Source organism: Theropithecus gelada, chromosome 14, assembly GCF_003255815.1.
Source record: "Theropithecus gelada isolate Dixy chromosome 14, Tgel_1.0, whole genome shotgun sequence".
Lineage (NCBI taxonomy): Eukaryota > Metazoa > Chordata > Mammalia > Primates > Cercopithecidae > Theropithecus > Theropithecus gelada.
In genome coordinates this window covers 77162379-77178232 of record NC_037682.1, presented here as the reverse complement: position 1 = coordinate 77178232, position 15854 = coordinate 77162379, and the positions used below count along the sequence as shown (strand labels likewise).

General features: G+C 36.8%; 1 protein-coding gene across 3 annotated transcripts in view; it reads left to right on the top strand.

Annotated features, from left to right (window-relative positions):
• Positions 1–15854, top strand: part of DLG2 (discs large MAGUK scaffold protein 2) — a 2171029-nt gene that overhangs the window by 510748 nt on the left and 1644427 nt on the right. The gene's annotated exons all lie outside the window — the stretch shown is intronic.

Sequence of the window (15854 nt, the reverse complement as noted above, 5' to 3'; positions counted from 1 at the left end):
ATGTCTGTATTAGCAGTGTGAAAACAGACTAACACACTGCTAAAGCACTATTTGGGCTGTGTCTATGAGGATATTTCCAGAGGAGATTAGTGTGTGAGTCTGAGTGGACTGGTTGGGGAATATCTGCTCTTGATGTTTCAAGTGTTTTTTGAAGATTATAGAAGTGAAAACACACAAAAAATAATAAAAAAAAAACCTCTTGCCAAATGATTGAATTGTTTATAACTTCTGCCCCTTGACACATAATGCCAGTGCTTGCCTTCAAAATTGTTTTTTTGTCAGAGAATAAATACATTTCAACAAGCCCAGCAACCTTCTGAATCAAAAAACACTTGCTGATATGGAAGTTCTTCCAGTGGAATAAAACACATTGCAGACCCTTGAGCAATTAGGGGGTGAGGGGTGACAACTCACCTCACAGTTGAAAATCAATGTCTAAAAAGAGTGTAATTGGATTGTTCGTTATACAAAGGATAAATGCTTGAGGTGATGGATATTCCTATTTTCCATGATGTGATTATTGCACATTGCATGCCTATATCAAAACATCACATGTAGCCGGGTGTGGTGGCCCATGCCTGTAATCCCAGCACTTTGGGAGGCCAAGGCGGGTAGATCACGAGGTCAGGAGATCAAGACCATCCTGGCCAACACGGTAAAACCTCATCTCCACTAAAAATACAAAAATTAGCAGGGCATGGCGGCACATGCCTGTAGTCCAGCTACTTGGGAGGCTGAAGCAGGAGAATTGCTTGAACTCGGGAGGCGGAGGCTGCAGTGAGCCAAGATTGTGTCACTGCACTCCAGCCTAGGTGATGGAGCGAGATTCTGTCTCAAAAAACCAAACCAAACAAAAACAAAACATCATGTGTACTTAATCAATACATATGCCTGCTATGTACTCACAAAAATTGCCTATGCAACTGTCTTTAGTGTCCCTAAGTGTTCACGTTTGCCAAAATATATATGTTATTATTGCCTGTTTCATTGTGTAACGTTTCATATGAAGTGTTCTGTCATGTTTTTAAATGTTTCTCAAATCCACTTTTAAAAATTTAAATAAATGTCTTTTAAATAAATTTTAAAACTTTTTTCAGAATTAAATTTTTGAGATTTTAATTTGTTAAGATTGTGGTTATCAGGATATTACACTTTCAGGATGTTTATCTTTTGGGATTTTAACACTTAGGACTATGGCATCTGAGATTGTGTCTTTTGGGATTATGGCCAAAATCTGGTTTTCTGAATATGTTAATCCCACTTTTGTAATCTACTGCTCAGAAAAATCTCTTTCAAAATATTACTGCTTATTGATAAAGCAGCTAATCACTCAAAAATTCTGATGGAGGAATACAAGGAGATTAATGTGTTTTCATGCCTGCTAACACTATATCTGTTCTGCAGCCCATGAATCAAGGAGTAATTTTAATTTTCAAGTCTTATTATTTGAGAAATGCATTCCATAAGCCCACTGCTGCCATAGATTGTAATTCCTTTGAGGGATCTGGGCAAAGTCAATCGAAAACCTTCTAGAAATGATTCACCATTCTAGAGGCCATTAAGAACATTCATGGTTCATTGGAGGAGGTCAAAATATCAACATTAACAGAAGTTTGAAGAAATTGATTCCAACCTTCATGAATGACTTTGAGAGGATCAAACTTTAGTGGAGGAAGTAACTGCAGATATGGAAATAGCAAGAGAACTAGACTAAGAAGTGGTGCCTAAAGATGTGATTGAATTGCTGCAATCTCATGATAAAACCTGAGTAGATGAAGAGTTGCTTGTTATGGATGAGCAAAGAAAGTGTGTTTTTGAGACAAAATTTATTATAAAGAAGATAATGTGAACATTGTTGACATGACAACAAAGTATTCGAATATTCCATAAACTTAGTTGATAGAGTAATGGCAGAATTTGAGAGGATTGACTCCCAATTCAGAAAGAAGTTTTACTATGGGTAGAATGCTATCAAACAGAACCATGTGCTACAAAGAAATTTTTCATGAAAGGAAATTCCAGTAAATGTGGCAAACATCATTGTAGTCTTATTTTTAAAAATTGCCACAGCCACCCCAACCTTCATCATCTACCATCCTGATCAGTCAGCAGCCATCAACATTGAAGTGAGACCTCCCACTAGCAAAAAGATTATGACTCACTGAAGGGTCAGATCATCCTTAGCACTTTTCTAGCAATAAAATGTTTTTTAATTAAAATGTATACCTTAAGTAAAGGCTTTTTGAGATATAATGCTATTGCACACTTAATAGACTACAGTGTAGTATAAACATAACTTTTATATGCACTGGTGGCATAGTTTGAATGTTTATCTCCCGCAAACATCATGTTGAAATTTGATCCCCAGTGTTGGAGGTGGAACCAAATGGGAGGTGTTTGGGTCCTGTGGGCAAATCTATCATGAGTGGCTTGGCATTGTCCTCACTGTAATGAGTGAGTTCTTGCTCTAGTAGTTCCCATGAGAGCTGATAAAGAGAGCCTGGCACCACCTTGTCTCTCTTTGTTTCCTCTTTTACCATATGATCTCTGCATGCTGGCTTCCCTTTATCTTCTGCCATAAGTGGAAGCAGCCTGAGGCCTTCAACAGATGCCCAGTTTTCTGACCAGCAAAATTGTGAGCAAAGTAAGCCTTTTTTGCTTTATAAATTACTCAGTATCAGATGTCTTCATAACAACACAAATGGACTAAGACAACTGGGAAACAAAAAAAATTTGTACGACTCGCTTTTTGGTGATAATTGCTTTATTGTGATGGTCTAGAACTGAACCTGAAATATCTCTGAGGTATGCCTATATATGTGTAGACTAATACAAGCTTACCCTTCATTGAAAAATGCTAATGAGACATTGTTAAGGAGAAGTTAAGAGAGAAGACCTAACAAATAATAAATGTTTCCCCAGAAGATGGGAATGGATGAGATCCAGAAAGTATTTGTCATGGTTGGTGTCATGTATCTAAGTACAGATGTATGATAATATGAGTACATGTGTATGTTTATGGTGGGAAATTGAGAGACATCCAGTGGGATGTCTTCTATTTACTCTTTGAAATAGGAAGTAAGGGAGGTCAACTGCTGACCATTGGGTGGGAAGAGAAGGGGATCAAATGTTGGAAATATCATTAAAGAGAATAGCAGGAAAAGATGACAGAGAAAAGAGGTGAGACTGCCTAGAGTTCCTTCAGAGAATAAGTGAAAGTTTTATCCATTAGGGAAAGTGCATTCTGACCAAGCCCACTCTACAGTGTTTTTGTTTGTTTTTTGTTTTGAATCCCCTCAGCTTTTATATAGAGGCAGTCTCCATCACATCATCCCCACTGGTTTATCTCATGGTAGCATTATTCTCTGACTCTTTTATACATGTGTACCTAATCTCTGCAACAGAAGAGGACAACTCAGGGACAAAGAACATAGCTCCATAATGCATAATAGAATATTATGCCCAAAATAGGGGTTACTAAGTGTTTATGAAACTTGTCAGAAATAAAATCAGATCAAATTTAAACATTGTAGAAGTTCCCTTTTCTTTGCAATCTTGCAAACACTTGTTATTTGTTGACTTTTTAATAATAGCCATTCTGACTGGTGTGAGATGATATCTCATTGTGGGTTTGATTTGCATTTCTCTGTTGATTAGTGATGTTGAACACCTTTTCATATTTTTATTGGCCACTTGTGTATCTTCTTTTTAGAAGCATCTGTTCATGTCCTTGCCCATTTTCGCTGTTGATGTGAATGTAATTAGTTCAGCCACTGTGGAAAGCAGTTTGGAGATTTCTCAAAGAACTAAAATTGGAACTATCATTTAACCCAGCAATCCCTTTATTGAGTATATATTCTAAGGAAAATAAACTGTTCTACCAAAAAGACACATGCATTTGTATGTTCATTACAGTATTATTCATAATAGCAAAGGCACAGAATCCACCTAGGTGTACAGCAACAGTGGACTGAATAAAGAAAATGAGGTATATATAGCATGGAATACAATGCAGCCATAAAAAAGAATTAAATAATTTCCTTTGTAGAAACATATGCATCTGAAAAAACAGAAAACCAAATACCCCATGTTCTCACTTATAAGTGGAGCTAAACATTGGGCACACATTGACATAAAACTGGGGACAATAAATACTAGGGTCTACTAGAATTGGGGAGAGAAGGAGGAGAGTAAGGCTTGGAAAACTACCTATGGAGTACTGCACTCACTACCTGGATGATGGGATGAATTACACCCCAAACATCAGCATCATGCAATATATGCATGTAACAAACCTGCATATGTATGCCCTGAAAATAAAAGTTGAAATTGAAAAATATTAGAAGTTTACTATGTATTCAAAAGAGTATTTCTTTTTTTTTTCTTTTTTTTTTTTTTTTTTGAGACGGAGTCTCGCTCTGTCACCCAGGCTGGAGTGCGGTGGCCGGATCTCTGCTCACTGCAAGCTCTGCCTCCTGGGTTTACGCCATTCTCCTGCCTCAGCCTCCCGAGTAGCTGGGACTACAGGCGCCCGCCACCACGCCCGGCTAGTTTTTTTGTATTTTTTAGTAGAGACGGGGTTTCACCGGGTTAGCCAGGATGGTCTCTATCTCGTGATCCGCCTGTCTCGGCCTCCCAAAGTGCTGGGATTACAGGCTTGAGCCACCGCGCCCGGCCTCAAAAGAGTATTTCTTAAACTGGGAGACTTTGGACTCCCAAGTGGTAAGGAGCTCTGCTCACAACACTCACAGCATAGTTTATAAAGCATAAAGGAGGAGATATTTTTACTTTTTCTTGTGACTGACTACTATATTACCACTTATTTTATGGTAAGCAGAGCTATTTAAGCTGATTTTGTATAACTGATTGGTTTAATGTTACTGAATCATGCTGACAAGGACATAAAGCTTGCTTTTTGTTTTGTTTGTTATTAGAGTTGGTGTTTAGAGGAAATCAGGATGACTTGAGTTTTAATTGTGTGGTTATAGTGCTTAGAATAGGGGTATTCTAAACTTGGGCTTCTATTTTGATTTTTCTTTAACAAGCTTAAAGGGGTTTATTAAGCATGTATCAAATATTAGACGTTCCACACTGGGAGCTCAGGGGAAATACAAAATTTCTTGTTTAATATAACAAAATACAGAAATAACTATCCTCACCTTATTCAAATAAAATAATGATTTATTTTTAGTCATGAAGACTTGATCAGATGTCATCTGTTTGAAGTCTCTCCTGACCTCCAATTTCTCTGTTGAGTGCTACCAGATTATTGTAACGTGAATCATGTGGAAGAAAATTTGAATGTTTATATCGTTCTCTTCCCCAGTCTGAATCCTAGTGCAAAGCCACTGAATCTTACTTAGCTTCCATTTCTCAGAGGCTAGCATAGGATGTAGCATTTATAAGATGCTCAGTAGAGGCTCTTGAAATAAAAACGCATGAAATTTGAAAGGCTAACACAACAGAAATCTATATTGATTCGGTTGATTACTTTCATTTCTTGGGAAAGACCTTTCCCATTGTTCAGGTCACTTTGTTTCACCACTTACCTAGTTGCTATAACCAGAACCTAAGTATTTCTTTTTAATGCCTTTCTTTCCCTTACCTTCTTCATTCAACCCATCATCATTTTTGGCATATCTAAAATCCATTTATCTCCATATTTACTAATACTACCAGAGTCCAAGTTACCACTATCTATTACCTGTACTACAAACAATAGCATTTTAACTTGATCACTTTATTTTACAACAATGCACTATTCACACATGAACATACTAGCCTGATTAACTTGAAAAATATAAATCTAATAATCTTGCCCTTTTTCCTTTCTTAAAATATTTTATTGTCTTTTTATTGTACTAAGAATGCATTTTAAATTCCTTAACACAGTGTCCTCAGATCCCTCCATGATCTGATCTTTGCATGTCTCCTCTAGTTCATGGCATGATAGTCTTTCCCTTTGGTTTAGCCACATCGTTTTCTTTCAGTTTTGGAAGACTCAAGGGCTTCTTGCCTAAGAACTTTTGCCATCACTGTCTCATATGCCTGGAACATTCTTCACACACTGAAAGACTGGCACCTTTTAGGCTTTACATTTTATCTTAAGTGGTAATCGTTTTAGAGATGGCTTCTCTATCCATGGGATTCCTCCTAGGGGCTCTTTCTCACTGTTTCACTCTCTCATACTCATAATTATTTCCCTAAACCCTTATCACGATTGTAATTGTACCTTTATTTGCTTAGCTTTTAAATTATATTACAGTTTGTAAGCTCTGTAATGGTCAGGAATTTGTCTATTCTGTTCACTATATACCTAGTACCTAGCATAATGCTTGAGGCATAGAGTTCATTACATATTTGTTTAATGATGAATTCATCAAAAAATGAATCACAATGAGCTAACGAATGAACAGAGCGAGAGGAATGAGACAGCTTGACCTTACAGGGTTATTGAGAAAATAACATATGGAAATAAACACAAAGATATTTGAAAAACAAAAGGCATATACATGTATTAAGCTTTTGTATTATGTAAAACTTACTTATTCTGAATTGTTTCATTGCTTCATATTTCAGTTTGCTTTTGTGCTATAAGAAAATTTATGGCATTTCACAATTTAGATTTAGTTGCTACTCTTCCTACGATTGATATGCCATAGTCAATTAATTGAAACAAACTGCTTCATAAAAGAAGAGTCAAATCCGGTGACCTTTAGATGGTTTGTGTATTTATTTATGTATGTATGCACGTAGTAATGCATACTAGGAAGATGTATAGGGCTTATAGATAAGTGTGATTTGCCTTTCCTTCCTGATTTTGGAGTGTTGCTTTAACTTAACTGAATTATTTATCTTCAGATATAGGTTCAATTTTGGGAGCTACTAGGTCTTCATGCCACGTAATATTTGGTAGCGTTATTGTGTCTTCTCGCTACTCTGTCTTCATTTAATTGTTTATTTTTTTCTTCCTCTAGGTTTTATTTCACTTTCAGATTTCATATTACAGATACCTAGTGCAGTGCTCATGCCAAGTATCTAAAGATATCTATGTTTTTTCACTTTCTATAACTATTGTTTTTCATCCCATGTTCCATAAACTTTGAATTCTTCAGAAGAGTTTATTTGATTAGTAAGATTCTATGCATAGTGTCAGACATGGAGGGAAACCCTAAAAGAAATTGGATGAGTGACTTTGACTCAGTTATACTAAAAATAAGATCAAATTGATTATGATGGATGGCTTCCAGGCTCTTGGTACTACTGATTTACACTGTAGCCTAAATGAGATCTCAAGTATGGAAAAAACATTAGAATTATGGAAAGCCAGGCAGGTAGAAATTATAAAAATATGAGTGATTAAAAAATAGCTGACTAAGGGTGTATCTTCCATTTGTCTAGGGCACTTAAGGTCAACTGCAAAAGTTTTTTTGGGGATAAAGACATTATGAACTAGAGAATACTCATGATATATTTTTTTAATTACAACCTAACCACATAGAATGGACATAGAGTTTGTTTTAATTACAACCTAACCTCATAGAATTGACAATAATGCTGCTAAGACTATTCACTCATCCAATAAATATTTATTAATTATCTGTTATATATAAAACACTTTTCTAGGAAGGCAATGTAGTGAGTGTTTAAGAACACTGACTTTGGAGTCACAGTTCAAATGCCTGTTAGCTGTGTGACCTTGGGCAGTTGCTAAATCTTTATGTAACCTTGCAAAAAGAGTTAAGATGGAAGTAAAATGTTATCTCCATATTAATGTAATTAAACTCTGTAAAACTCTCAACATAGGTCCTGGTACAGGATAAGTATTTGATAAATGATAATCATTCTTAGTCTAGTTCCTTTTCTCATTCCTACTTTAAAATAAGCATTATTTTGATAAGTAGGTTATATTTAACAAAAATATAATATTTATAAATATTATGGACGTTCACTGTTACAAATAAATTCATGATCTAATTGGGAAGGTAAAATACAAACACACAAAAAGATAATGAACAATTATAGGCAACAAATGTTAAGTTACAAAGGAAGGGAATTGAACAGTTTTTCTGCAGATATTCAGAGGAGTAAAGAGCAGTTTCTAGTATCATGAGATGTCCTTGAGATAGTATCTAGGAGTTTCTATATGTCTAAGACTAATTTTAGGAGTCCATAACTAAAAAGGCTTGTATAGGATGATGGACTGCTTTGTTGAGTTGGGATAACAGTATGGATTGATGGCAGTCAAAGTAAGGTACAGTGCAGCACAGAGTAAGGCTGCAAATGCTACCTTATATCTCTCAGTAATACAGTGGACAAAATTGTAATTTTTATTATCTTTCTATTGCAGTGTATTAAGAAATTTTCTATAAGCATGATTGTGAAAAAATAACCAACAGAATCAGAATCAAAAGTTCCTTTGGAGGTAGATATACAAAGTGTGAGTGGTAGGTAGACCTTCAAACTCTGGACCAAACTAACAGTTTATAGAGAACATGTTATTTCAGCAACTCAAGCTATATTTGCATAACTTTGAGAGGCTACTTTAGACATTCAAAATTATACCATTTTGAGAAACTCATGCTTCCTCTAATGAAAATGTCTTTTGCTCAATTTGAGATATTTTCGAGTACAACTATGTGCTAAACATTGTGCCAGTCACCAGAAACACCATGGTGAATCAGTCTCTATTCTGAATGATCTCACGTATTTGTGATTAGAGGTGGAGTGGTAGGTTATGTCTATTGTTGAAGGATGATGGGAAGAGATATGGATTTACCATGACAAAAATGGCACCCAGTATAGAGCTGCTCACTAGTTATGAGTCGTTGGATTAACCACTAACATCTTTGTCTGTCAAAACCATGCTGATTGGTCTCACTTTTAATTGATACTATTCATATCAGAGGAACTCTGAGGGTCACCCTTAATTCTGTATATTTCTAGCTCATTTATTTTCAACTCAGATAAATGGACTATAACATATCTTCACTTTCCTCAAAACTACACTCTTGCTCTCAACAGAAATTCTTGCTTTCTGTTTTACTAAGAAAGTAAAAGAAACCAGAAAATAACATTCACCAGTCCCTACTTCCATATTTTCTTACATGCCTACATCTGTACCACATGTTCTGACTTTCCTTCTAGTACCCTACTTGAGGTCGCGTCCCATCCCTTGTGTGCTAGGTCTCATCTCCTCTTTCCTAGATAAGAACATTACTCCAGAAATTCTCTACTTTTTTTTCTCTTTTATCCATAATCAATTTTTCTTCTTCTATGGATAATGAATGTCCTTTAGGTGTTTCCTGGAATATCTTTTATTTTAAAATTCACTTTATCCCACATACTCTTTCAGCTGTTGCTCTTTTTATCTGCTCCTTTTTATAGCAAAATCCATAAGAAGTACCTATACTCCAATTTTGTGTCTGTAATTCTTGTCTTCCCATTTTATTTTGTCAACCAAAAATAAAACCCCAAGCCCCCTCCCAACGAACTGAATGGACCCTTCTTCTTGGCTACGGGCTTTCCAAAGTTAACCTGAAACATGAGTTTAGACGATGTTGAGAATGGGGGGTCAACATGCCGCATTATACCTTCCTCCCCTTAGAATTTAGGCACAACTGACCAGCGTTAACATTAAAACAGAGACCTTAAAACAGTATATTCTCTCTGAGGCCTGTTACCTGAAGGCTTCATCTGCATAATGAAAACCTTGTTTTCCACAACCCATTATCTTAACCCAGATACTCCCTTCTGTTGATTCTAGGTCTTTAGGTAAACCTTTAAAACCAATTGCTAACCAGAAAAATCTTTGAATCTACCTATGACCTAGAAGCACCCCTGCTGAACTTTGAGTTGTCCCACCTTCCATACCAAATCATTGTACATCTTACATGTATTGATTGATGTCTCATGTTCCCCTAAAACATATAAAACCAAGCTGGAGCCTGACCACCTTGGGCACATGTTCTCAGGACCTCCTGAAGCCATGTCATGGAAATATCCTTTAACCTTGGCACAATAAACTTTAACTTGATTGAAACCTGTCTCAGATACTTTTGATTTACAAATTTGTGACCAATGGAAGGGACTCCGCATGGAGGTATCCCTGACCTTTGACAAATTTCCTGTTGGTGCTTGGTACTAGATTGGACTGTCTTTAATGCTCAAACCCATAGGACAGGTTCTGACACCCAGGAGGTTTGCCCATTCAGAGAAACCCTGATCATCCAAAATTTGGTTGAGATCTAAGGTTTCTTTTGCTGTATAACTCCTTTTCTTCAGTTTTACTCCCTCCCAACAAGGAAGACAAGTTTTCCTGCTTCCAAGATTATGGAGGGCAGGCAACTCATTTCTGGAGTTTTAGCTTACTTCCAATAGGGAGGGTGAATTTGAGTTTCTTCCTACTACTGAGATGGTAGACAGCAGTCTTGGTCTTGAGTCTGGGCCCCATTCCTGGGTAAGTGGCTAAATTGAGGTTTTATCTTGGAAATTTTCCTTAATGGCTAAAAATTAAGATTGACAACCAACTGGTCTTTACCATGAGAGAATTGCTCAGTAATTGTATTGTTTTGTTGTTATGTGTTTGTTTTGAAATTTCTTTCATTGTATTTGACCAATTATACTTGTTCAAACCCGAATAAGAATTCTAAATTATGGGAACAAGGCGTCTTAGTTGGCTAAAATTCTCCTCAGGTGCCAAAACAAAACAAAACAAAACAACAACAACAAAAAAAAAAACAAGAAAAAACAAGAAAAATAAAATCATGTGCTTGGTTTCTCTGTTTGGTTCCTTTCTTTAAAATTTTGTTTTTTCTTAATTTACTTTTCTTCCACTTTATTCCTCCTTCCTTTTTTGCTATCTTTGTTACCAAGTGAAATAACAATCAAGAGAAGGCTTCTAATAACTCTGACCCCTTAAGGAACTCGGAATAAAGGTGCAACTCACCCCTTTTTAGGGTCTTCTGCTTTTTTTGTGGAATTTAAACAGTCATGGGGAGATTCTTCTCACATCTAAAGCTCTGCTTTCTTGTATTGCGTTATCCAACCTCCTTGGTTTTGGGAGGCACCAGAGATCACCTTTTACCCTGAGAAAATTTGAGAAGCCTGGGATGGCGACTCTCCCCTTCTATTTTTGTTGGCACCTGTAACATTTTTTTTCTTTCCCTCCTCCAGTTCTAATTCTGTTGTTATTGCCTGAAGCTGAAATGCTTTAGTTTGGAGGTTTCCTAAAAAAGCAATATTTTCCTCTAGTATAACTTAATTCTGTATTCTTGGTTTTTCTTAACATGTTTAGGGACCAGGGGCCCTCTAAAGGTATCAACTCATAAAAGACAAATTGATTAAGAAGAAGGCATAGATTTTTTTGGCATATATATGTGGGAGTTACCAGAATAAAGTCTAAGCTACAGGGGAAATTGCCTATTTTTTTTAAATGGTTAAGTTCAACAAACTACAAATAGCCATGTGAAACTATGATGAAACACAAGGGTATAAATCAGTGCCAGTAGCCTATGTGGGGAAACTCAGCAAGGCCTGTTTGTCTAGATTCTTCTTAACCTCCCCGAGTATGCATTTCCTTCCTTCTGGATATGGGGGTCTCATAACTTGCAAACAACAGGTAAGGTCAGATGATTTCTTTGCAGACAGTTCATATACAGGAGGATGGAGAAAAAAATTAAGATTTCACAGCAGGCCCTAGCTGCTTGGATAGCACAGCTAAGAATAATGGAATATTGGAGGGCAATTCTAGTGCCAGCAGCCATAGTAATTCCAACTCCAGTAGTTTACGTTAAAGTTGCTGCTGTTAAAAAGCTCATAACTGGATCTTGGGCAGTTTACTGGAAGACCAGCCACCACCCGTCTCCACCCCTTGCCTCAATGTCCTTAGCTGGGTGTCCTGCAGGACATAAAGCATCTACTTTGAGAAAAATTAGAGTAATATTTTTAGGTTTAATGGCTGGCTTTGAGGAAAAGGAGTTCTGGTTTCTGGGACCCACCTTGAGAAGTGAGATTCTAGTTTTTATAGCCAGCCTTGAGAAACTGAGAGACAGAAGGACAAAAGAAGGCCGAAGGAAAACTTTTACTTCTGCGGCTTTCACTTTGCGGTATTGTTTTTGAGGCCCAACGTATATCCTAACTCTTCAATATAATCAGGCAACTTCCCATGCTGTTGCTAAGACTCACGTGGTCTCTGCTCAAGGCTGCTATAATATAGAGTTTACTCATGATGCCGGACACACTATTCCCATGTCTGATTAACTCAATTGCTCTTTTCAGCAGGTTTAACTTTCAGGTTATATAAATGGGCTCCCTGTAAGGAAAAGCAGTCACTGCAGAAGGTCTTTATTTTTTCCTTTTTGATAATTAGACGAAGAAACAAAGATTTAATGTTTTATCAAAATAATTCCTGTTTGTTTTTATTAGGTTTTTAATTATAAAAAATTAACTAAACTTTAAAAGGGTTAAGAATTTACACCCACATAACTTCTCTATCCAATTATTATTATATAATGTAGTTTTAATAAAATGTTTTGAACCTTTTTAACATCTTTGAAACACATCCTCAGTTCAAATACGAAATTAACTCTCTGACTTAGACTTATTGCTAAAGGCTTGTCAAATAGAAAAATTAATCACCCCAAGGTTACAGAATCCTTCTATGGTTTCCAACTAAGATATAATAAACACCAGTATCACCACCCCCATCTTGATGATTAGACAATTGAGAGACTCCACTCTGCCCCATTAAAAAGGGTCTATGTAAAATATTGTTAACTAATCCTTTGTGCTATTAAGTTACAGTGTTTTGACTCTGCATACACCTATCTCATCTAGAAAGGAGCACTGACTTCTACTGAATCTTGAGCATCAACACTAATATCTGGAACGAAATTCAAGTTAACCAAAGCCTCATCTTCAGGACTGGGAGATGACAGTCAGAATAAACTGCTCTCATATGACACTGAGCCAAGCCTGTATGTAAAGACGTGAATGCTAATTCAATAAATTTTCCTCTATCTAAATTAATATAATTTGTTGTATGACTTAATATTAGATCATTTAAATGTTTAGCTCCCCTTGAGTTTTCTTTACTTGTCATTACCAAAACTAGGCAAAGCTTACGTCCTTTTTGTTTAAAACATTGCTAATTCAATATATAGCTTACAAAATCAGTTAAAACAAACCAACAAAAAGATTACCTTCTTTCCTTTCTAGCTGATGTCACCCCAATTTAAAATCTTTTAAAATCTTACTGGACCAGGTTTATTTTAATTGCTAATGCCCCACCCTACTAATAAAAATATAAAAGCACCTATCCCTCTTGGCTCAGATACTATCACAGAACAGATGGGCATGTGAGATTGTAGTGGTCAATTTTGAGGGATACAATTAGTTTAAATACTTCAAATCAAGGATAGACACACAGATGCCTAAATAGCTGGCAAAATAAGGGACTGTGCCTCCTGGGTTGTTACATGGCCCCTTTCCATCCATCCCAATCATAAGGAATTTCTAACTGAAAGAAAATTACTGAGAGGATATCAAGATACCTAGTGGTTTGGGTGTGGTGGCTCACGTCTGTAATCCCAGCACTTTGGAAGGCCGAGACAGGTGGACCACAAACTTAGGAGATTGAGACCATCCTGGTTAACATGGTGAAACCCCATTTCTACTAAAAACACAAAAAATTAGCCAGGATGGTGGCACGTGCCTGTAATCTGTAATCCCAGCTACTTGGGAGGCTGAGGTAGGACAATCACTTAAAGCTGGGAGGTGGAGGTTGCCATGAGCCAAGGTTGCACCCCTGCACTCCAGCCTGGGTGACAGAGCAAGACTCTGTCTCAAAAAAAAAACCAAAAAAACAAAAAGGTACCTACTGAGAAAGCCTCCTGGATATAGTGCTCCCAGTTATGAAATTTATACAGATGGATATGCAAAATTTTTAAAAATCAGCCATTCTAGGAAAAATTATGAAAGGACAGCAAAACAAAGACTTTGCAGTACAAGTCTTTATGAATTCTGTAGCTTAAATGGTTTTAACAAAATATTTATGTTTTTTATAGTCAATCACTACAAGTAGATAACTAAAACGAAGGTGACAGTAGCTCAATTCATAGCAGTTATAGATAAGTCAATTTTGTAAGCTCACCTTTGTTTTTTGTTGTTGTTGGCTTTTCTATCTTAAGGTTTGATGAATGCCTGTCCATTCCTATCTGGCTTCAAACACTTAAATTAGCTATAGGTCTTTTGGCTCAAAGTCCCTTGGCCATAGTGGTCCCATCAAAGGGCAGGATATACCCAGAGCAGGCAGCTATGCCACTTCGGAAATGCTATGGGACACAATGAAAGTTTGGCCATTGATGTTGCCTGTGGCAATTCTTGGCCAGAGGAGGATAATGTAAACCAAAAAAAAAAAAAAAAAAAAAAAAATTCTAAGCCTCCCCCAACCAACTGAATTGATTCCTCCTCTTGGCCAAGGGCATTCTAAAATTAACCTTAAACATGAGTTCAGGCTATGATAGGAATGGGTTGTCCACATGCCCCATTATATACTCCTCCTCTTGGAATTCAGGCGCCACGTGACCAGCATCAACATTAAAACAGAGACCTTAAGATAATCTACTCTCTCTGAAGCTTGCTACCTGGTGTCTTCATCTGCATAATGAAAACCTTGTTCTCCACAATCCCTTATCTTATCCTAGACACTCCCTTCTACTGATGCCAGATCTTTAGATAAACTTTTTCAACCAATTGCCATTCAGAAAATCTTTGAATCACCTACGACTTGAAAGGCACCCCACAAAAATCTCCCCACTTCCAGTTGTCTTGCCTTTCTAGACTGAACGAGTGTACAACTTACATGTATTGATTGATGTCTCAGACCCCCCTAAAACATATAAAAGCAAGCTTGTGCTGTACTACCTTGGGCACATGTTCTCAGGACTTCCTGAGGCCATGTCACAGGCATGTCCTTAACCTTGGGAAAATAAACTTCTAAATTGATTAAGACCTGTCTTAGATACTATTGGTTTACAAAACTTGAACCCATTTTATTTAGGATCTTGTTTCTACTACTATGGCAAATCACTCTTGACTGGGTTAACAATAATTTTTATGTTGACAAATCCAGTGGATGAATTCTCAGTTCTCATCTTAACCTATGAAGGTTTAAAATTCCTACCTCTTTGAAAATTTTCTTTATTTGGTTTCAAGACCATTCCTCTCTCTCCTGTTTCTTCTTCTCCTACCAAAATGTCTTCCCTGTTTTAGCTCTTGACCCTCCTAATCTGCTGTAAAAATACAAGTAAGGTTATTTCAGTCCTCTGTGAATCCTCAACTAAGTTTCCATCTCACTAAAAGGAAATGCTGAAGTCTTTATTGTTGCCTACACATCCCAAGATGTACCCCTTCTATATGTCTTACGACTTTCCCTTTTCCTTCACTTCACTCCAGCCATGCAGTCCTCCTTGAGCATTTCAAGCTTGCTTCTACCTCAAAGTCTTTACACTTGCTTTTTCTTCTGCCTGGAATGTTCTTTCAGATTTTTCACATAACCAGTTCTCTCGCTTCCTTCAGGTCAGATTAAACCTGGTTAGTAGACCCTTCCTTAATAACCTTATATATTATCCTTCTACTAGTCCACACACACTGCCTGTAATTTTCAGCTTGCTTTGTTTTTCTCCCTTGCACTTATCACTACTTGACATACTAGATATTAACTTACCTGTTTATTTCTCCCAATAGAGTAGGCTTTATGAGGACAGTGATTTGATACACTGTTTTGCACTGTTTTTTACTATGGGCATAGAACAATATCTGACTCACAATGGATGTTCCATGCATGTTTGTTG